This window comes from Camellia sinensis, chromosome 11 (assembly GCF_055761805.1).
Source record: "Camellia sinensis isolate YWXY chromosome 11, ASM5576180v1, whole genome shotgun sequence".
NCBI lineage: Eukaryota > Viridiplantae > Streptophyta > Magnoliopsida > Ericales > Theaceae > Camellia > Camellia sinensis.
The window spans coordinates 72,888,856-72,907,339 of NC_138971.1; the positions used below are offsets into that span (position 1 = coordinate 72,888,856).

General features: G+C 33.2%; 1 long non-coding RNA gene across 1 annotated transcript in view; it reads left to right on the forward strand.

Annotated features, from left to right (window-relative positions):
- The window catches only part of LOC114281263 (uncharacterized), an 89,590-nt gene extending 73,697 nt beyond the window's left edge, over positions 1 to 15,893 (forward strand). Inside the window, exons 4-5 of the long non-coding RNA XR_014344072.1 lie at positions 10,089 to 10,223; positions 15,669 to 15,893. This is a non-coding gene — a long non-coding RNA (uncharacterized LOC114281263). The remainder of the gene's footprint in view (positions 1 to 10,088; positions 10,224 to 15,668) is intronic.
- Positions 15,894 to 18,484: the final 2,591 nt, after the last annotated feature.

Consider the following 18,484-nt stretch of genomic DNA (forward strand, 5'->3'; position numbering starts at 1 on the left):
AAACTGCGCAAAGTTGGCACAAGAGTTATGCGGATCACAGAATAAGGGATTTAGAATTTGAGGTTGGTGTTAAAGTCACCCCCGATGAAAGGGCAAAAAAGATTTGGCAAGAAAGGGAAATTAGCACCCTGATATGTAGGTCCGTTTAAATTCTGGAAAGAGTAGGTCCAGTTGCTTATCGTATTGCTCTACCACCAAGTATGGAACAAATACATAACGTGTTTCATGTATCAATGTTATGAGGTTACCTCCAAGATTCATCCTATATTATAGACTGCCATCAGATTGCTTTGGATAACAACATGATCTATGAAGAGAAACCTATTCAAATTTTGGATCGACAAGTGAAACACCTATGGAACAAGACAATTTTGATGGTAAAAGTTGAATGGTAGGAACACTACGGGAAAGAATCTACTAGGAAATGAGAAAAAGAAATGAAACAACGGTATTCAGAGTTATTTTTGACTTGAGGTAAAACAAGTTTGAGGGACCAAACTTGCTAAAGGGGGAAGACTGTGACAACCCGACCCTCTCATATGCTTTAAGTCTTTAATTATATGTGTGATTATATGCTTGATGTGAAATTACATGTTTAATTACGTGAATTACATGATTATGGAACTATATCTGTCGATTGTAGAAAAATCTGTTGGAATTATAACCTTCGGACTAAAAATTGAAAACCTGAGAGACTTCAGAAACTAAAACTGACCACATAGTTGTGATTAGCATGGTTTTTAGAATATAATATGAAGTTTTGTAAAAATTTGATCATAAAGAATTAATTGGATTTAATTAGGCTAAACCCTTAATTAAGCTTATGTTAGGCTCAAATAAACTGATCCTTAGTTGGACAAGGGATATATATAAATGAGCTTTAGTGTTAAAACTTAGACTGCAACAAAAAAATATATATCCTGGAGGAGAGCTAGAGGAACACAAGAGAGAGAAAAGAGGAATTTCAACCTAAAGCTTGGAGACTGAAGAAATTGAAAAAGGGAATTCAAAGAATTAGCTCAAGGTAAGTGTAAATCAACTAAAATACTTTAAATATTTCTTCAATTGGTTAAAATCAAGACTTAAGATGAAGCTTTGACATAAAATTTAGGGTTTTTGGATTATGATCTTAATTGAACAAATCTCATGAAAATGAACACGGAATCCTTGGGTTTGTCAAATTAAAGGGTTGATTATTTTATTTTGTGTTTGTCTTGAGTTAGATTGTGAGAAATTGCTTTCTAATCTTGAGACTTTGTATGATTTGAACTCATGAAAGCATATGCAAGCATTTACAACATGAAAAGATAAAGAAAATGAAGCAACTATGGAAGTTAGGGTTTTCTATTTGGGATAAAAGTAAGTTATGATCTAATTGAGCTTGAATGTCATTCTTAGTATGTTCATATATCATGTTTTTCAAGTGAATTTTCTTGAGTTGAACCTTAGATATGAGTTTGGGTACTTGAATATTGAATAATCTTCAACCTGCACAAACAGGGCAAGAACCGCACGTGCGGGTCTCATAGATGCACGCCCAGAAAATAGGGCAATCCAGAGCATCGGTTCTAAAATAAAGGCACATGCGGCACCTTCCGCACGTGTGGTGGGGGTCTTCCACACGTGTGGAAAATAGGGGAAAAACTGTTAAACTTCATTCACCTTTTTTACCCTCTAAATCTGTTAAGGAGCGTGTTTAAACCCTCCGAACTGCTTGAAGATAAATAAAAACTGAATGAAATGGAAAAATGATTAAATCAAGGAAAGGTTAAGAAAAGAGGCTAAGAAAAGAATGAATTACTTATCAAGTTTGTATGTGTGTAATGCGCAGGTCACTCCCAGAAAGGACCACTGCATGACCAAAGTCACTATGAGTAATAGTAGTGTAACGATATGTTATGACTTATGTATTTTTGATGGTGAATGACATGCTTTATACAAGTTGTGTTTTGTTTGAGATGATTGATCATTTGACCACCATGGCATATGAAATGGACTCGAGGTCATTCTATTACTGTTATATATGATGGGTTCGAGGCCATTATGTTTAATATGGATTGCTTATGAATTGTGGGCCCAAAGTTGTTCCGTTCTATATGGGAGATGGAGACATGTCAATGATCCATCTACTCTATGATAAGAAATGTTTGGACCAGAGGTTGTTCAGAATAGTGGTTACTACGTTGGCCCTAAGGTCGTTCCATATTTTCCTGGGCCCAAGGCCATTTCATCTTATGTGGGCCCGAGGCTATTCTGGAATGTGATCATGAATAATAAATGTATAAGTTATACATCTATATTTCTCAAGAAATATGCTCATTCATTTTAACCTCCTTACATTATTATTACTCACTGAGTCTCGTTCACTCCGTATTTATATATATATAGGCCATCAATTTGGAGACCAGCCCTAGGTCAACTTTAGGAGTCATTTTTGGTGGACCTGCTTTGATAAGCCTCCAAAATGGAGCCATTTGTCTTTTTGGGGATCTTCTATGATGACTAATTTTGTTAAGTCTTTTGGTGATTTTTGTTTGGACACTTTGTGAGCATATAACTTTAAGTTGCTGATGCCTTATATATATCTACATGAATCGTCTTTGTATGTATGAACTATGTATGCAAACTTTCAGTATATGGCATGATGCCTAAATTCAAGCGTATAAGCACTGCTCAATGGACGTTCTGTTAACTTATTTGCTTCCGCTTATGCCCCCTTATCATAAATTCTCTGTAATCTGTCTGAGGCCATAGGTAATCCAATTTACCAACAAAATCAACAATGGTCTCGCCATTGGTCCAGCGTATTAGTGCTGTGGTGTTTAAGTCAATTCCATAAGGTGTTCTACTAGTATACATGTTCCCACCATCAACGATCGAATCTCCAAAGATATACAGTGCCAGAACGAGCAGGATAGTTGCTTGTGCGTCATAGACGAAGATAAAGTAGGAACAAACACAGAGCAACAAAAGGCTAACAGTGGATGCCATGTTGAGAGGAAGAAGAACAAGGCAAAGAATGACAGAGAAAAATACAAGAATTATATGAAACTAACAAGATGGTCACCTTTATTTATAGAAGATCAAGTTATTTACTTTGGATATCAATATGAGAGAAAGAGAGAGAGAGAGAGAAAGAGAGAGTACACATGATATGTATATCCATATTATATTGTTGTGTTGTGCACAAGAACAGAGCATTAATGCCTTGCCAGAGTAGCCATTTTTGTCAATTTGGAGCTTTCTTATTGCCATACCCGAACCTGAGAAGCGATAATGCCACACACAAAAGGAGAAGTTTATCCCAATCTTTGCCATGTTCCTTAATTTTTAGTTTTCTTTAACCAGCTGATCGTATTTTCTACAATGCTTTGGTGTGTTATATTTATGGTCTGAATAATTAAATGACTTTTAATCATGACGCAAGAAGTTATAATTAAATATTATTTAAGGCATAGTTAAAAAAAAAAATTGAATCCTAACAAAAATAATAATTACAATACGTTATAACCAAATTCACAATGGGTCACAATTACCCGTTATAACCAAACTCACAATGGGTCACAATTACCAATTATAACCAAACGCTATTTCAGACATAATCAAAATCTCTTTGGTCATAACGAAAATAAAAAGAGCATTGCCATTTTAAGTCCCAATATTATATTCACTTTTCAAGCCCAATGATGTGGCAATCAATTAGAATATCTAATGCAATACTATTTCTCGTATTCTTCCTAATCATCAATTAATCATATCATTTAGATATCATTGGATCTAAAAAATTAGTTTATAAAGTCGACTTGTATATCATTTTTTAAGCAAAAACCACAATAAATAATAACTAACACCATAACGAGTCATAATCAAATTAGAATCACCACTACAATAAATTATAACCAAAAATTATAAAAATCATAATTAATTATATGATACACAAACAAAAAGGTGTGTACATTATAAAATTTCAAATAATATGTGAGACCTCTAATAAATTATTCACAATTTCATCCATAATGATGTGGGATGATGAGTGTCGATTTTGATTTGTCATACATTCAATCATGTGGGGCTCTACTTCTTTGCGACATCATTATAAACACATTTGGGGGTCTTATTCTAAAATTTCCCAATTTCAACTCACTATTATTTATTGATAAAATTTTAAAAATAAATAAGGTAAATTACACCAACAGTCCTTAAGGTTTGACTCTAATACAAATTCTCCCTCATATTCTGGAAATTACATCACTTTCCTAAAGTTTAAAGTTTCATTACAAATTGCTCTCCGTTAGTTCACCTTTAAGTCAACTAACAAAGCTCTTGATGAAGATTGTAGAAAATGTGATGGTTGGGCATGTTGATAATATAGTAAAATCAAATCTTCAATTGAGGGTATTACAGTTCTTACACTTTTTTTTTTGTCAACTCTGTTAAGTGAAAAAAATTGACAGGAGGTTTAGTGTGATTTCTGAAATGCGAGGGAGGGATTTATATCAAAAGCAAACCTAGAGAGTGTGAATACAATTTATCTAAATAGATAAATACATGTGCAGGCACAATGTGTCAGTCTCCCTGTTCGTTTCTTTTCTAGTCTCTTGCTTTTCACTTTTTCTCTCCTCACTTGTTAATGCACCCGTCACATACATACATATTATCACTTGGTCCTGTTTCTTTCCGGTTATAGCAGTCCGGGGTGAACTGTTAGTGAGGAACAGTAAAATAATATCATGTTTATTTTGCAAATTGAGCTCAGGATTCATAGTCCCCTTCGAACTACGAAAGGTCGTGGGTGAATAGATTAGGAGTCTGAGCTGGGAGATGGTAATAGAAAATGGTCCGTTCGGCTTAGGGTGTTACCGATCATTCGGTCAAACGTCTGCCCAATCAACCGGCCAAGTGCAATTTTTTATTATTATTATTATTATTATTATTATTATTATTATTATTATTATTATTATTATTATTATTACATGTTGGGCGTTTTGAACATTAATGTTTTTATATTTTTTTGTTGTGTAAAAACCATGGTATTATTTATTTTATTATTTTACTTTTATTTTACATAAAAATAATTTAACAACCCCCACACTAACAACTATTATCAAAACAAATAGAATTTTACTTAATCCCCTCACTATCTATTCTCTCACTAACAATCCCCTCACTATTAATCTTCTCACTATTAATTCCCTCAAATCTACCTCTGAAAACAAACGGAACCTAACAATAGTCTAACTCCACTTTGTCCCTATAGCGATCCAGGTTTTTTCCCGTCATTTATTGTATTCTGGACTCAGGTTCTGTGGTTGCATGTTGTTATCTATACCTTATTTCCATCATTTACTCTTTGAATTTGAGTTTTGGAATGTCTTGGGTGTGTTTAGAACAGGTTGGTTGCTAATTAGTCTAGGACCTTGTTGCCCAAAATTTTGGTCTTCTACTCAAGCGGGTCCTTTTGCGCTCGAGCGGGGTTTGCAATCTTTCAGCACTTTGTGCATCTGCAAAAAAAAAAAAAAAAATACTGCAAAAGTGTTTTTTATGCTCGAGCGGAGTTTCTTACGCTCGAACGGCCCCTCTGGTGCTCAAGTGACTGCCCGAAGTCTGTAAAATACTGGACGAGTGTATTCTACGCTCGAGCGGGTAGTGCCTTGCTGTTGTGTCTTAGCGCTCGAGCGGCTTTCATTGCGCTCGAGCGGGTCTAATTTTTGTGTCTGACGCTCGAGCATCAAACTCTTCGCTCGAGCGGACAGTACGTATATCAGATCGCGAAAGTGACTTTTTAAATCATTTTTCTGTCCTTTCTCTCTCTAAAACTTTCCAAAACCCTAAGTTGAGAGCTTCTCTCTCTAAAATACCCTCTCTCTCTACATTTTGACCTAGATCTAGTGATTTCCTCACCCTCCTTCCTTTGAGAAAAAGTTTGAGCTCCTCAAGATCTCCATTTTCATGCTAGTAGAAGTTGGTTTCAACACTTTCAAAGTTCATCTCGTGCTTGGATCTTCTCTTTTGGGCTTCTACACCTGAGGTAGGGATAGACTACTCTTTATTATGAGCTTTGATATAAATGTTGGTCATTTGTATAAATAGGAAGTTTAGGTGAAGTTAGGGCTTAAATTTGGAAATGGTAAAAAAGGGGTTTTCATTTTTTTGGGCTCCATTGTGTATGTGAGGTCTTGAGATTGGGTTCATTTGTATATAATTGATGAAATTGAGTTTTGGGAGTTGACGTTTGAAAAGGGGAAGATTTTCCTTAATTGGAATTAAATAAATTATTTAGTATACATTTGAAATTGGTTTGAGAATTATGAGATTGGGGGAAATTGTGATTAAATGGTGTAGTTGGAATAATGAATCACTCACATATGGAAAATGTGATAAATTATCTGTGAAGAAATTTATTTATCTGTTTAGATATAACTGTTTCGGGCTATCGGTGGAGGAAAGCATGATTGTTGTAGAAAATGCATGATGATTAGGTAAACCGAAACTAATTAATTGGACTAAGTCATTGAATATGACGGTTGGATTAACACATTGAATATGTGATTTGTTTGGTCATTGTATATGTCAACGTGCTTAAATACATTGTATATGTATCTTGTTTGGGAGGAGATAGGGGATGTACTCCAATGTTTGGGAGGAGATAGGGGATGGACTCCATTGATAATTAAGTTGGCCGGAGTGTCCAGGATAAAAGTCTCGAAATCTTATTTATATTTGGGTGCCGGTTCCCTTGGACGTAGTTCCGTAAAATGGAAAATGAATTGAAGTGTATAAATGCTTTATACGATAGAAGTGTTATTATATGAGTTGTAGTCTCATTTGAATTGTTTGGATAAACGAACCATGCCAATGAATTGAATTAGAAGTAGAAATGAAAGCGGGTTGAAATATGAAAGTCAATGTTGACTAGTTATGGAAATGGTGTAAGTTGGTTTGCATGTGTTAAACATTTATCAGATGCTAATGTTTTAGTTTATTCTCATATTTTGTTTAGCGTATCTCTACTGGGTTTTGGCTCACCCTATTTGGGACACCATTTTCAAGTACATGAGACATGTCGCCTCCAAGGTCTTAGCTTGGGAGGTCTAGGAGTTGAAGACTCCATTTCATTGTTTTCTTTTTGTGTAAAATGTATATTCAAGCCAAGGGCTTTCTATGTATAGAGTTAGAGCTCTTTTTTTTGCTGTAACCAAGTGATAACTTGGAAAACTGTAAGCTCGTAGAGCATTTATTTTGTTTCTAATCTATAATATCTTTTGTAAGGAAGACTCTGATGAATGAAAATATAAGATATCTTTTTATGTTTATGGGTTATATGAATGGTTGTCTTATATTGTATTTTGAGGGCGTTACAGACCCTCTATAGGTTCTATCATTTACTTTTATTTTAGGAGAAATTTTAATTCCGTGTAGATTTTTTAAAAAAAGATTATAAATAAATGATAAATTTTATACATATTAATGATTAAAATTATAATTTTTTTCAAGAATATGTAATAATTTTCTAATAGTACCATTCATAGGTAATTTTTTCTTTATTCTATTTGTCTTTTTGTAGTTATTCTATGAATCAATAAACTTTAGAATAATTATATTTTTGGGAAATTCTACTATACAACCCCTTGAAAGGGATATATCATATGCATTCATAGTTATATAATTTTTATTTTTAGTTATTGCCAATTTTCTTTTTTTAATTAAGACAACATTTTAGTTATGACTCATGAGATTTTTGGCAATACCTCATGTAGTGTTTGGTTATGATTTTTTTTTTTTTACTCAGAAAGTATGAAATTATGTCATTTTTTTAGTTACAAGATGCATATGGTACACACCATTTGAGAGGGCGTGTACCATAATCTTTTCCTATATTTTTATATCAAATTTAATTTGTTATGCGAGCTGTCATTATTATATTAAAAAAATATATAAATTATGAAATCTATTAAATTAAGGGCACTGGGATCCTAAATCTATTTATGAATCTTTTGGATCATTACGCTCAAACTCTTATTTGTTGGGGTTAAAAGGACACAATTTGTCTTATACCCCCTTTGGGATGGGCTTTTCACCAATTTTCCTTAAATTAGTGTAGTGATGATAATTTAAATGATAAATTAAATAATTATACCAGTTATATCTATCATATTATTGTATGATATTATCCTTATCAACACAATATTAATGTATTCAATCTCCCTACTCAAATATAACTCTAATATATGATTGACAACTAAACTAACATATTAGATAATAAAATAAGATGATAAAAATAAATAATTATTACAACATTACATTCAGTATAATCTCAATTTGATTCTTGACTAAGATCTGATGTTGATAAACATGTTTTTATAAGTTAAGCGACTGTCTTAGATCCATAATGTTTTATTTTATAACGTCGAAGCGGTAATGAAGGTCCCATAGCTACTGTTGCAATGATGAACGGATTGTGAGGGTGATTAGTAGTATTTGTTCGGTAGTAATTGTTGTGTTGATATTTTAATTTTTTTGTTTTTACTTTATTTTTTTGTGTTGCAATAATGTCTCTCTGGAAAGAGATTTCATTTTTTCATGGAGATCGATTTTTCTTTATATGTAGGCTCTTTTTAAAAGAGTTCTATTTTGTATTTTTTATATATTTTACTGCTTAACTTATTATCGAATGTGCAATGTAATAAGTCTCGTGTTTTTTGATCATTATATATACACATATAATGATGTATCAATCAACATTTGTACAGACTCACGTGTTCTCTAATGATAAAATCTGCATACGTAATTAATGTGATAAATATCATAAATACATTGTCTGTAATTCTTTATGTCAATGATACACCATAGCACTAGGCTACTAGCTCTATATTAGTAAATGCAATCGGACCTGTAATCATGTTTTGGCAAAAAATAAAATTGTTCACACCTTTTTATTGTGTGATTAATATAAATTGTAATTACAAATTTAGGAAAAATGAATTGTTGACACACCTTTTTTCTGTGAATAATACACAAAACATAATTAGTTTATGTGAATCCCATATCTAAGAAGTAATGTGGCCCCTATACTATTCTGCACCACCAAAATGCATGTATTATTTACACACTCAAAAACAGACTCTATTTTCAGGAGTTTCATCTAGACTATAAAATAATGGAAAATTATAGAGGTCAAGCTTGCGGGGTTTCAACCTAAGCAACCCAAGCTTAACTTGAATTTTTTTAAGGCTCAAGCAAAATACTTTTGAATTTGGTGCTGGTTTGAATAATAATTTCAATTAAATTTGGCAAGTTTGGGCAAAAATACCAAACAACAAGAGCAACTTGAAATCCAAATTATAAAAATATTAAATAGATATATATGAATCATTAGTTATTGGATAATGTTAAAGTAATTTAGATCGTTACATCATATTGAATATCATTACATACACAAGTAACACAACACAAAACTTTACATTTTTTTTCTCACCAAGAAATTATAAAAAACCGCCATAGTGACACATCGTTCTTCAATTCTTATCTCTCTCACATTATATAAATTATTTAGTTTAATATTATTAATACTTTTATGAAAAAGAAAAAAATGTTAATAGAGTCTAATTGAAAACAAAATAAAATAAAAAAAAAACTTAGTTGCACAAAAATAAAAATTAAATTTATATGAAATTCAGACATTCATGCCTAACTTGGGTTAGTTTGGACAGATAATCTCAAGTTATAATTCAAGTTTGGACGAATCTGAACAATTCTCAGCACAACTCGAATTAAACTTGAATTACCTTTGAACCCGCTCGAGTTCACCTTAGAAAATTACATCCCACTAGTATTTTGGGGCTTTTATTTACGGGTCAGTGAGAAATGCTTTCGAATTTCAGTAGAGATGGAAAACTACAAAATGAAGGAATCTTTCTTTCCTCTCACGTGCCTACTCTCACTGTCCCTCGATTTTCATGTTTTCTTTTTCTCTCTTCTTTCTTCTCTCTTTCACTCTCACTGTCCCTCAATTGAGATGTGCATGTTTTAATAATTTATTATATGACTTTCAGTATTTGTAGCATTGAGTACTTTCTAATGTCCTGCAGAGAAAAAATTATTGACTGTAGCATTGAGTGTTCTCTCAGTCGACAATACAATCAAGTACTAACATCGTGGTTTTTACAAGAATATACATTAGCTGATTCATCTCTCAAGTACTAACAATGTTCCTAGATAATGAGGTAATTTCCCCAGACCTGATTGTGCATCAAATTTTAATATTTGTTAGCCATAAGGATTCTTTTCAGTATTTTTGAATGACTATTTTTGTTTAGAGATACATACAGACCAGCTATAGCTCAGTTCACTACAAAAAATGGGACTTTTCGCGACAGAAAAAAAACCATCGTTAAAACTAAAAAAAAAAAATCGTTGTAAAAAGTATTAGCAATGGATAGGCGATGGATGAGGCATGACAAAAGCGTTGCTATTTTTTGGCAACGGATTTTTAACTCTGTTGCAACGGTTAGTAAGGGTCTCAAAAAGTAAAATATATATATTTTTTGGCACTGCACATTATCCATCGCTAATAAGTCTAGTCTTTAATGACGAAAATTTTAGCGATAGTAATACTAACCGTCGCAAAAACAATTATTATGACTTTTTTTATTGTAACGCCCTCAAAATAATAACGTTAAACCCATTAAATAAGACATGCATTGATATATAAAAGTTCCACATTCATTCATTCATGAGAGTTTCATTACATAAGTATTACATGTTAACAACAAAAGCAAAATGCCCTACGGGCTTACAGCTTTCCAAGTTAACACTTGGTTACAACAAAAGAGTACTAACTCATACACCTTAAGCCCTTGGCTTGAATTTACATGTAATACATCAAAAAGTAAAACGACAAAAGTTGTCCGCCTCTAGCCTCCCAAGCTATGTCCTTGGAGGTGGCATGCTTCCTGTTCCTGAAAATGATATTCCCATATAGGGTGAGCCACAGCCCAGTAGAAATATACTAAACCAACCATGAACAATGACTAAAAGATTAGCAATTGATAGATGGCCAACACTGATACAATCACATAAATCACATATTTATGCCATACGACTTATGAGTCCAAATTACTTTTCATTTTCCATTTTTCAACAGATAGACATATAAGCACTACCCACATTCTCTACAGATATGTATAACAACAATATCCACATTCTCAGATAAGCATATAAGCTATATCCACATTCTCAACAGATATGTATAACCACAATACCCACAGATAAGCATATAAGCTATATCCACACTTCACAAAGATAAGCATATAAGCTCTATCTTCACTTCTCTAGACAAGCATATGAGCTGTATCTACGGAGTTCATCCCCTATCTTCTCCCAACACTATCCGGTTTAGAGGTACATCCCCCATCTTCCCCTAAACCGCGGAGTACATCCCCCATCTCCTCCTCTACACATAACGTATACAAACACATTGGTTCTATATACAATCACACAATACATACAATTAATGTATTCTATCAACCGTCAAATTCTATGACACATTCCATTGATTAGTTTCCATTTGCCTAATCATCATGCATTGTCTACAACAATCACGACTATCCTCCACCGATAGCCCAAAGCAGTTATTTCTAAACAGAAAATAAATGCACAATGGATATTCAATCAACATTTCATTTCCTCATTTCTCACAATTAATTATCCCAATTAATTAAACAATGTAATTAGGTCAATTCCCATAATTAACATTTCAACCCTTAGGTCCCATTTTCATCAATGACTTAACATTTATTCCCTTTCTCTATGCCAAACATGCATTCAGGTTTATTATGAATAAAACCCCAACTTTTGTAAAATTACACAAAAGCCCCCAAACTTTCACAAAATTACCAAACCAACCCCAACATCTCAAAATGCCAAAATTTAAAGAAAAAATCCATAGAGAGGAGTAGGATATCCCTACCTCGAAGTTTGAGCCAAAAAGGAGATGAAGACTCGAAGATCAACGTGCTCCAAATCCCAACTTTTTCAGATTAAAACAAAGCCCTCAACGCCCTCTATCTTTTTAACAAAGGCCCTAGGCTAGATTCACACTCTAGGGAGATCAATTCTTAGAGAGAATATAAGTGTAGAGAGAGAGGGTCTCGGATCTAGGGTTTGATCAAAAGAAGAAAGTGAAAAAGTGATGTTTAAAACACTACTGTCCGCTGATATAAAACACGCTCGCTCGAGCGAAGCCTTGGTCGCTCGAGCGACCAGACACAGAAAACTCTCGCTCGAGCCTAAAACTCAAAAGTGCGCTCGAGCGAAAGAATGCTCGCTCGAGCCAACAACTCAAACCTTCAGGCCTGCAACCCGAAGCACGCTCGAGCGACCAACTTCTCGCTCGAGCGAAGAACAAACCAGACCGCTCGAGCCAAGAAAAGCTCGCTCGAGCCAAGAAATGCAACTCTCAGGTCCAGAACCAGGTGCAAGCGCTCGCTCGAGCGAAGCCACTCTGGCTCGACCCACCAGACACGAACTCAACTCTCGCTCGAGCGACCAACTCCTCGCTCGAGCGAAGGTCCAGAAATCTGGGCAGCAACACTAGGCTCCCAAACACAACCAACCTGAAACAAACCTGCCCAACACATCCTATAACTCAATATACAAAGTAAAGAGGATGCAAACAAGATAATAAACAACTACTAACATCCACGGACACATGTCCGGATCACTGTACAACAAGGGTAAACCCGGGATCGCTATATTTATTATTAATTTTAGTGAATTTTCTTTTTACGACAGCTAAGTCATTATATAAAATTTATTCAAATTGTTAATATTTCCTAGGATAAAATATGTTAATATTTAAAAAATCTTGTTTCAATTATTGATATTTGCTAAACATATATTAATTGCTAAAACAAATATTAGTTCACAAAATCAAACAAAAGAATAATAATTTGAAACATCATTAAATTTAACCAAAATATTCAATCCAATCAAAATTTAACAAATATTTCGATTTAGGTGTGACAGTAAGGGTCACAAAAAAGTAAATATATATATATATATATATATATTTATATATTTTGCCACTGCAACATTATCTGTCCCTAATAAGTCTGGTCTTTAATGACAAGAATTTTAGTGACAGTTACATTAGCTGTCACAAAACAATTAATATGATTTTTTTATTAATTTTATTGAAATTTCTTTTTATGACGGCTAAATCATTATATAGATTTTATTCAAATTATTACCTATATAAATTATTAATATTTCTCGTGATAAAATGCATTAATATTTACAAAATCTTCTTTCAATTTTTAATATTTTCTAAAACAAATATTAATTGCTAAATCAAATATTAATTCAAAATATCAAAAAAGAAAATAATAATCCGAAACAACATTACTAAATTTAACGAAAATATTCAATTCAGCCAAAATTTAACAAATATTTCAATTTAACACAACTTGAATTAGTATCCATATCGATTATTGGCCAAGTAAAAAATAAATCGATATGGAAACAAATATCATCGGTAGTAAGTTCCAATTTCGACATGAGAACATATCACCATCGCCTCCTCAATAAGGCTACATCTGTAAACAAACAAATATTCAAATTATTTACAGTATAATTAAAATCAAGCTACAAAAATAATAAAAAAGATTATATTTTTAATATTATTAAAAGAACTAAAAATAAAAAACTATATTCAAGTTCCCCTTGATGGGGAATTGAGCTCCATCTCACAAACCTGGGACCATTTTCGAGTCTTCTTCCACAGTCATGTATGCCTAAAAGAGGTTGTGTGTGCCAAGTTTCATTGAAATCCAATGCTGTTTGATGGTTTTTGTCACGACCTGAACCCGCTCGTAGAGGTTTAGGTCATGACGGCCAGTAATCCCATATTTCCCGTCCTCAAAGACAAAATCGATAATTAATAATAGTAAACGGGGCACTACGGAAGCAATATTAAAACATAACTATGTCCATCGAGTGGTGCATATATATGCAAATTTCACAAATATTTAAAACTTCAACCTATTTGCAAAGATATAAGTACATAGAGATGTCACAACATCGTTAAACACTTATACATACATCTATACGTAACAAGTTCCCAAATAACAAAAGAAAACAAAAGAAAATTAAACAAAAGGGTTGACACAACTCGGCTTCTCTTGAGTCCAAGCACGCCCCGTCACGGAGGCACTTCAAAGCAGCTTCACAAAAGGGTGGACTTCCGAAGCTTTACTAAACTTGATGCTCCAAATGTTCACCTACATATATATAGGGGAAATGGGTGAGCTAAAGCCTAGTGAATAATACCATTATTGTGACAACCACACCTTTCCATGCATCATGCATATTAAATTGCTCATGCCCTCTTGTTATATGTCATATGTTTATGTCATTTGAGAGTTGTAGTATTAGGAGGGAAGAAGAAGGATTATGGAGGACCTTGTTCGTTTTGTGTTAGAATTAATTTTTATGTGTTTTGAGTTAGGGAGTAGTTTAGAACTTGAGTTGAAAACATAGGCTGTGCGAAAACCTTAAGTGAGGAGCTTAAAGACCTTAGTCTAATAAATCCAACCTTTTCATGTTATGTGTTGTATTGCTAAGTAGGATTGGTATTAATTAAATATAATTAGTGAATCTTAATAAGTAAGCAATATGATCGGTTTAAGGATGTTACAACCTTTGCCCTAGCTATACACAATAAAACCTCTAACTCTAATCAAGAAAATAAGCTATTTGTTGGAGAGGTGCTGGAGAGGTGAGAACAACCGGGAAGAAGAAGAAAAGGGAAAGAGAAAAAAAGAAAAAGGATAAAAAGAAAAGAACTCCAAGGAATGCAACCAAAAATCGATCTAAGAGCATTCCAAGGTAAGAATTCAATCCTAAATCTTGTAGTAAACTCTTTAAACATCTAAAAATAGGAAGAAGTTGGAATAAAAAAGAGTGAGAAATGGAGAATTTAGAAGAGGTGAAAGAAAAGTTGAGCTAGGAAAGAAAAGAGTTGGAAAACTTAGAAAAATTCACTCTTTGATTGAAGACTTGGTGTTCTTGATATATATGAACCTTTATTTTCATATATTCTCAAGATTTTCAATAGCTTTCATGATTTAATCCATGTTTTGAAGCAAAAGAAAAGAGAAGTTTTGAAAACGTTGGAAAAAGAACTAAGACAAGGATTTTGATCTTTCTAGCTTGGAGTTTCATCATATTTTTGATGTTTTGATATATGAAACAATCATAAACTCATGTTTTCCATTACTATTACATGTGTTTGAGTGATTTGGATTGAACCCTAGGCATGGAAATGGAAGAACTTAGCTTAGAACAAACATATATTTTGCAGCAGCAACAATTTACCCAGTTCCGCACGTGTGGCCAACAGAACTAGCAACATCTTGTACTCTGAAATAATTGTACATGCTCCCACGCGTGCGGCCCTATCCCACTGCACGTGCGATTTGTAGGGCACAACATCATTTTGTTTTCTTGTCGTTTCCTTTGACCCTCGCATACCCTTTTTAAACCATAATGAAGATCAAAAGTACTTTGAAGACAACTTAAAATGAGTTAGGTTAATAAGGGAAAGATAAGTAGAAAATGATTAAACTTGCTGTGTTTAGAAGGTTCAATGTCTCGTTCTTGTTTTGTAGGTCAAGCTTTGAAGAATTCAGCCTCGCGCAAGGAGCCAAATTATGAGTAGTAGTGTAGTAAAGTTATGTACTTAAAGTTATCTTTTGAAATGCAAATATGTGATATGTTTAGAAAGTCATATTATTATTTTGTTATGAATGAACATCATATGCTTTTGTATCATCTAATACGATCACATCTTGGACTTGTTTGTTATTTGGAATCATGCCAATAACCTCTTGCTAACTGAGCTTTGCCATCTGTTGTGGCATCTTGTCTTGTGAATCGAAATGCCTTGATAATAGTCATCGTTATGTATATGTAACAATTTTTTTTTTCTTGAAAAACTATATTATGTTCAAATGCTTGCATGGTTGAGTTTGCTGAAATTTACAGGTGTTCATTCATTAACCACTTTACTATATTACTATTCACTGAGTTTTGGCTCACTCATTTCCCCTATATATATGTAGGGCTTAACGCCCTGAAATAAAACAATATGCCAATCAAGATAATAAGTAAATGACAAGAAGAATCAGAGTGTAAAGTCCTTCACCATATAAGATCCAGTTGTATAAGAGAGTGACATATGCAATTATACATTCATGAGTCTATCCTTGAATCTACAACATATATCACAACATGAGATAGAAACTGGAAGTAAAACAAATATTAAATGCCCTAAAGGCTTACAACTTTCCAAGGTAGGTTCTTGGTTACAACAAAAATGAACTTTAAGTCCAATACATTCAAAGCCCTTGGTTATACAAAATAATTACAACAAAATAAAAGCTATTGCTCCTAATCCTTCCAAGTCACTGCCTTGGCGGAAGCATATCACCAGCACCTGAATATTTTTCCTACATAGGGTGAGTCAAAGCCTAGTAAAAACAATCTAACACAATCTATAAATCTTAAGAAAGATATAAGTATGATGTGCATATACAATGCCTGTGATAAAATCATTTCTAATTTACAAGATCATAAAATGCCAAGTTTCATATCTCATCTCATTATCCATATCCATTTCATACAATCAATCAGTATTGAGGATACAACTCATTGGGTCTCAAAATAATATAGTTATCATACAAACACATTCATTTTCCATTTTATGGAAATTTCGTCCGCGGGATCGGCACCAATGTATACAAGTTGTTTTTAAGACTTTCACCCTGGATACACAGGCCAACTTAATTCACTAGAGCTCATCCCCTTTCTCCTCCCAAACATCATACATATACAATGTATTAAAACACAGTCATGTTCAATGACAAGCAATACGAGATTAGTTTCAATTCACCTAATCCTCATGCAACTTCTACAACAATCATAGCTATCCTCCACCGATAGCCCAAAAACAAAAATTTCTAAACAGATATACAATCTCCAAGATAGATAAATTATCCAAATTTCCATAGGTGATAGGTAATCCATATCCAATTCCATCATTTATGTAAACATATATTCAATTTCACCTTCCCAATACCAATTTCATTATTTATACAAAATAATTATTTGAACATTTTAGGGAAAAACCCCATTTCCTTCCAAAATCCAATCCACGTGTCAAAATCAACCAATGTAACACAACACAACCTCATATCCACACCCGTTATCATGTTCAATACTTTCATTTGAAAACCCCTCTTTTGATTTTAAACCAAAACCCTAGGTTTGTCTAAAACCTTCCAAATCCCAACATTATTTACACAACAACAAATAGCCAAGTTAAAAATCATAAAAGAGTGTTGAAAGTCCCTACCTCAAGCTTAGAAGACCAAGGAAGAAGTGGAGGAACTTTAAAGACGCCAAAATCAAGATCTATTCGAATCAAAATGGAGCTCTGGAGATGCTCTATCCTTTTCCAAAAGACACTAGGGTAGAAAACCAACGGATCTAGGTGAAAAAATATAGAGAGACAGAGTGAGTTTTAGATAGAGAGAAGAGAGAGAGAGAGAGAGAGAGAGAGAGAGAGAGAGAGAGATAGTCTCAATTTAGGGTTTTGAATGAAAAGATATGAAAAAGTGATGATCAAGGTATTTATATAGGTAGATTAAGTTAAGCTAATCAAACTAGATTAGAGCTAATTAATTAAACTTGGTTCTAATAAAGTCTAATTAATTTATTTTAATTATTTTGATCCGAGTCAAAATTTAATTAAATTTACCATATGGTTCTAAATATTTCAATTAGCCTATTGAACTAGTCAATTTCGATATCTGAGTTTGTCTAGGCTTTCAATTTCGAATTCTAAATAGGTATTCTAATAGATATTTCATAAGCAAACAGATAAGCACAAATTAAACATATAATCATGCAAAAATGCTCACTGAAATAATATATAAAATTAATATGCAAGTCGGGGTTGTCACTATCTCTCTCTTAGGAAGTTTGGTCCTTCAAACTTGAGTTACCTCCATTGGGAAACAAATACGGGTATCGTTGTCGCATTTCATCTTCTTTTTCCCGTGTAGCCTCTTTTTTGTAAATATAGTTATTTTGTATAGATATTTTTGTGCATTCTTTGGAAGAAGAAGGAATGAAAGGTACTGATTAGGTGGCTTGAATATCTATCTGGTCAATAGTTGGTGTGGAATAGTGTAATAGGTATGGTGGATGTATAAAAAACAAGTATATGGCATGGGTTATATTCAATGAGTGTTTTTGCTTGTAATGGTGGAGCTTGTGAGTGAAATGTGGGATAGGTAGGCATACTTGGCCACCACTGTTTGTGAATATCATCTTTTTTTTTTTTCTTTTTTCTTTTTTTGTAGTTTGAAGAATTAAATGGGTACATAGTGTTGAGGGTGCAATTCATGAGTATGAAATTCTA